General features: G+C 44.1%; 1 long non-coding RNA gene across 2 annotated transcripts in view; it reads left to right on the plus strand.

Moving 5' to 3' along the window:
* The window catches only part of LOC134476237 (uncharacterized), a 74,460-nt gene extending 73,106 nt beyond the window's left edge, over positions 1-1,354 (plus strand). For both annotated transcript variants that reach the window (XR_010047810.1, XR_010047809.1), the window contains one exon: positions 85-1,354. This is a non-coding gene — a long non-coding RNA (uncharacterized LOC134476237). The remainder of the gene's footprint in view (positions 1-84) is intronic.
* The last annotated feature ends 4,646 nt before the right edge of the window (positions 1,355-6,000 follow it).

Here is a 6,000-nt window from a genome sequence, read left to right on the forward strand (position 1 = left end):
TGGCTCACTTGCAATGAACTAAACAAATATAATCTCATAAATTCTCACAAAAGCCTCATAAAATCCCCATTCTCCCTGTTGCAGAGATGAGTCGAAGGATGCTGACATCCACCTAAGGTTGTGGACCAGAGCAGAGGCCTCTGCTGGGAGAACTAAGGAGAAGCTGACTCAGATCCCCGGTCCTTCTGGACAGTGGGGTGCACAGGCCCTGGAGCACCTGTCTTCTGGACGGTGGGCCAGTGTTACAGGACCATCACATTGTTCCTAATCCTCCCTCTAAGAGGATAATGGCATCCCGCTACCTTAGGCCGGATTCCAAGGACAGTGCTACAGAAAGAAGTGGGAATCAGTGGAAAAGGCAAGGTCCCTGTGCCTTGCAGAAGACAGTGAGGAGGAGCCCTCGGGATAAGCAGCCGTGTACCATGGAGGGTCGGGCAGTGGTGCAGGAGTTGGGGCCCTTCACAAGGCCTCCTCTAGGGGTGGTAATGGGGGAGTGGAAAGCAGAAGGGGTCTTTCTTAGCCTAGAAGATGCTCAGAGGCAGAAGGCAAGAGCATTCCAGAGATGCTGGAGCTCTGAGCAGAAGGACCTGGAGTGAGGGTAAGACTAGAGCCTGCCTTAGCAAGTGGGGCTTGAGTTAGGCACCTGGTGCTGCTAATACCATCATTGTGATCCTGGAAAATCTACAATCCTAGGAAGCATATTCCTCATGTAATGTCCTCAACTTCTAGAAAAGAAGGTACAATTAAATTCTAATAAATACGTCCATAGATAAATCTACAAATAGACTGACGATTCAGAAAACAACTCAGCAAGTGACCAGGGGTTATTTAGAGTGTTAGTATAAAGCGACCTTTCACACCAGAGTTTGGTAACTACTCAGTGAAGGGTGTTAAAATAACCTATTATCTATTGGAGAAAAAGTAAATCGAATTTAGTCCCTCATACTGTGAAAGCAAAATTCTAGACAAACTAAATGCCTACACAATTAAAACTTCCTAAAAGTATTAAAAGAAAAATGGAATGTATTTCATTCCATTTGGAAATCAGAAAAGAGTCATGAATTCTTCAGTCGCTTTCCGTGATGTCTCCTTGGTGAGGGTCTTTGGTCTCACTGTGGAATGCAGGGTCTGTAATCTTATTTCATTCTGATATGTTAGCGTGTGTGCACGTGTACTCGTGTGCATGCCCTGTGACACTTCCAGCTGACCTCAGCCCTGTCTCCTAAGGAGAGGAAATCACGAATGGTGAGTGGTCAAGAGGGATTGTAAACTTATCTGTATTGTTTGAATTTTTTATCATCACAATAGATTCATGTGCTACTTGTGTAATTAAAAATAAATGAAATTAAATATCCTCTAGCCTGTGCTGGTTGGGTTCCTGTGAATTAATTTCCATCTGTCAATGAAATAAATCTGAAACCTTTCATTTACGTTAATGGCCCAATTTAATGTGTTGGAAGAAAACCAAATTGTGAGGCGCTGTTCAGGGCTCTGTGCTTTTGATGGCTCTTGGGCTCACAGCGTGTGCCCCTTGATATTTGTTTTTTCTAGATATGCACTCAATGTGCAGCGGACATTTGCCCTGCTGCTTTCACTTGCTGGCCCTGGGCCAACCTAAAGGGATGAATTTCAAGGCCAAGAGTTCCTCTCCTGTAAATATGAGAGAATGCATAGCTGCCTGGTTCATTTCCAGCTGGAATCAAAGTCCTGTAGGTAGGATGTTTATTTGAATGGTGAGTCAAAGTGGGCCTCTGTTTGGCATCCCAAAATAAGCTGAATAATCAGCCTTCTCATTTGTACACAGCAATCTGGGGCTGCGTTGGCAGAGGGGCAGATATGCAGTGAACAGGTGATTAATGCTAAATGTGCAATGTGACTCTGACTGGAAAAGCACAAAACAGGACACAGCAGGAAAAGCAAGAGCCCCGACCTTCCCCAGACACCTCTCCTCTGAGCGGTTTCCCACCCTGCAGTGACACTGGCTTAATAGCACTTGTTTAGTGCTTGGTAAACATTCAAAGTGCTTCTCTGTCCATTTAGAAACATATTTACACCCATTGAGCATCCACAATTACTAGTCCCAAGGCTGGGATTAGCAAGAACCATTTCCTGTTAGAGTCTAATTTGGAGATGCAGACACTTAAACCAACAATACACCCTGGCAAGTGCCACGGAGGACTGGGGAAGGACACAAGTCAGGAGTTAGGAGCGACAAGGGACAGCTGGGTGCTTTGGGAAGAGTGAATGGCATATGCAAGGGCCCAGACATAAGTACCTGCATATTTCTGAGGAACATTAGTAATGAAGGGCAGTATGTGGGTATAGTGAAGTACATCCACATGGAACATCTCTTGTGCTTGACCTTGGGGCCTGACCCTAACTCGAAGTCAGGAAGAATATTTGATAAATTCGAGGCAAAGGGAAAACTTCAACATATCTGCATTGCAGAGTGAAGAATTAGTTTGAGGATGTGACATTCGAGAAGCCAGTAATTCTCAGTAATATAAGGAAGGAAACTTACTCTAAAATACAGATTCTATGAGGAGAGAGAGGTGAGTGACACTGATAAAAGTTAAGGAAGTGTGCTGTACTGTGACTTGCTGGGTACTGGAGAGGTGCAGAAGGTGTCCTGAGTGCTGGTTTTGATGCCTGCGTAGGCAGAATTGCTATCTACCAGGCAGAGAAAACCTGGAGGATGATAAGGGTCATGGAGGATTGATAGTACTGATCTGTAAAATATAAAGTCTTTCATACTTTCTAACCAAATTGCAGTGAAGCAGACATAGTAATACAGACAAATTTATCTTCTGGCGAAGATCCTAGACACTCACATTGAATGGACTTCTCCACGTTTTATCCCTGGTTAATGCCTGATTGAGAGAAGGACCAAGTCTTATCTGTTCCTTGAACTGAGCTGTCAGTCATGACCCCTTGATTCTACATCTACTTATGCTACAGAAAGCAGCTTCAGTACCAAATACACTTCAGGGTAAATTTCTTCACTTCCTCATCTCATATTTCTGGAGCCTACCCTGGATCAGCTGTCCCTTAGGCACTGGGAATTTGGCGGTGGAAGCCCTGATGTCATGAGGCTTGGCTTTGGAGCGTGGTCTGTGACAACCATGACCTAAGAATCAGAAAGATGCAGCCAGGTGCTGCGGAGGGAGGTGAAGCAGCGAGGGTGACAATGTTGGGTGTATGACAGCCGTGAAGGAGGGCCACTTGGATAGGATGTTGGATAGAGAATCAGGATGTTCACATGAAGGACACAGAGGAGCCAGCCATGTGGGTACCTGAGCACAGGATGCCAGGTGAAGGGAACTGCGAGTGGAAACGCACTGCTCTAGGAAGGGTCCTTTCCTTCTACAAGGGTCTGCAGAGGCCAGCATTGTGTAAGCATGGGAAGCAAAGAGAGAACGGGAGATGTGAGAGCAGAGAAATGGGCCAGCAGGTCCTGCAGAGGCTTTCCCGCAAGTTCAAAGGGGCCGCTGGAGGGAGCTCTTTGCAGACTAAGTAGGTGCATGACCTGGCTTTTACAGGATCCCATCCTGGCTGTGGGGGAAGAGCAGGGTTTAGAGACTAGGTTGGAGGCTGCAGGAGGACTCGACAACCAGCATGGTAAGAAGGAATCAGGTTCAGAAGACATGGCAGGCTTGCTGACTGAGTGCATGATGCAAGACAAAGACAAAAATCAAGACGCATTGATATTTTTTGCTAAACAACTGTGAGAATGAATTTGGCATTTATTGGCGTGAGGAAAGGATGAAAGTGCAGACCTGGCAGCTAGAGGGAATATTTATTTCTGGATTTGTTAGTTTCCAATGTCCAGCTAAATAGCCAAGTGGAGCTGCTGAGCAATGTAAATGTGGTGTTGTGTGTTGAGGTCTAGGATGGAGAGAGAACCCTAAGGGTTATCGCCACTTATCTCAGGAGGCTGGGTGTGGGAGAGAGCACAGATAGAGGGACGAGGCCTGAGGACTGTGCCCTGTGTACAGCTAAGCTGTGATGACCATGGGTGACAAGGAGACTCTGAGAAAAGAGAGCGAGGCAGGCTCCTAGGCGAGAAGAAGAGAGCAAGAAGGACTCAGCCCCAGAGTCAAGCAAAGAAGCAGTCCCGCTAGAGGCGAAGATGCTGCTAATCAATGGGCCAAGTGAGGTTGATGGATAAAGGTCAATGTGAAGGTCACTGATGACTTGGACAAGCACAGGTTTGGAGTAGTGAGGAGACCGAATTGGAGGAGAGAAACTGAAGACTGAAAGTGTGGGTGGTTCTTATAAGGAATCTCATTATAAATGTGAGGAGATAGAGAAGTACCTGGTTATTTTAGATCTGCCCATTTTAATGGGTGGTATTCTCTGTGTTGTCTGCTGATGGATCTCTTCTGCAGAGAAGGACATGCAATGAGATACTGCAGACCATGCTGGGCACCCATGTGGGTCCTGCATAGACTCAGGATGAGTGATGGGTAGACTAAGAATGTCCCATTGGAGAGCTCCAGGATGTGGAGGGGCTGGTAGAGTGGCTTATAAATGTACAAAATCTTGGGGTAATTAGGGTAGAAAAATGTTGGATTCATGCTTTGTGCTTCACATTGCAATGGATTCAAAGAATAATACATTTTAAGTGCTAAAAAGTAAAATTATAAAGGCATTAAAAAGAAACTACAGAAAAATTAAAATTAAAAATGATCTTAAAGAAAGGAAGATCTTTTATAGTATGACAATCAAAAATAAGTACTCCATAACAAAAATGTTGATAAATTCATTCTCATACATACAAAATTCCACATAGCTGAAAATGACCAAAATGTTGGGAAAAAAAACACATGGAAAGAAATAGTTGTATGTAACTCATAAGATCAATAAATTGCTAATCTCAAAAAACGATAGCTTTTAAAAATAATAGAAAGACTAACATTCGTAGGGAAGAAACAGACAGGCATTATAAATTGGAGGCTGCAGGAGATATCTGATAGCGTCTTTCTAAATTAAAAAAGCGTATGACTTTTCCTAGAAATTCTATGAAAGATATTTTTCCTGTAAATACACTCCTAGATATGTGAAATGGTGCTTATTCACGAATATTCATTTAAGGATTGTGTGCAATAGCAAATCATTAGAGTAGAGACTGATGTAACAAATTATGGTGTAGCCAGACAAAGAAATACCATGTAGTTATTAAAAAGCAGCAGAAAGTGATGATGAGTTCAAGCAGACCCTGGACAATTTAGTGACTTAGTGACTCCCTTGCCTCAAAGTAAAGAATAAAAAGATCTGGCGATATGAGCTGGGTGAAATCCTTAGTACCAGAAAGCAAACGAACAAAACAAAAAAAGCAAAATGAAACATATGTCAGCTTTTATCTAGTTAGAGCTCTAATATACTTTGTTAGAAGACATAGCTGATTTTAGCAAAGGATGCAAAACAGTCGTATCATGGTCCTTTGTGGTCACAGAGGCAACACAGGAACAGAGATTAATGTGCAGCCATGCTGGAAGGAAGAGGTTAACCCTACCTGCAGATGGGAACAGCAAGGAATCTCTGACCCATTCACAAATAATTCACTCTTAGATGTTGGGAGGCCACGGGGAAGAGGAGAGCTTACCTAAGTAATCAATGGAAAGGTGATGAGAAAGCTGTTTTAGTTGTCCGTTTTCGGAGAGGCCAGAGCAGGTGTCTGTCTTGGCTGTAAGCCAGGGTTAGGGCTCTTTGCTTTGGAGTGCTCACAGGGATAGGACGGAACTTTCTCACCTGGGTGAAAGTCATCCGTATTCTCTCCCTAGTCGGATTACACAAGTCTCACTCTAACAAACGATACAGAAAAGGCAGAGTGCGCAGCCATTCTGTTAGAAACAAAGAGGAAAACACAACAAAACAAAAAGCATCCAGCAGGCATTGTGTCAGCCTCTAGCACTAGCTCAGGGTGGAGGGAGGTGGACGGAATATGAGTTGCCCGTTCATCGGAAAATCATGGCTGGGAAAACAGCAGCCCAGATTTTT

This window comes from Cavia porcellus, unplaced genomic scaffold, assembly GCF_034190915.1.
Source record: "Cavia porcellus strain 051 isolate PalLab524CR breed Dunkin Hartley unplaced genomic scaffold, mCavPor4.1 scaffold_6, whole genome shotgun sequence".
NCBI classification, from domain to species: Eukaryota; Metazoa; Chordata; class Mammalia; order Rodentia; family Caviidae; genus Cavia; species Cavia porcellus.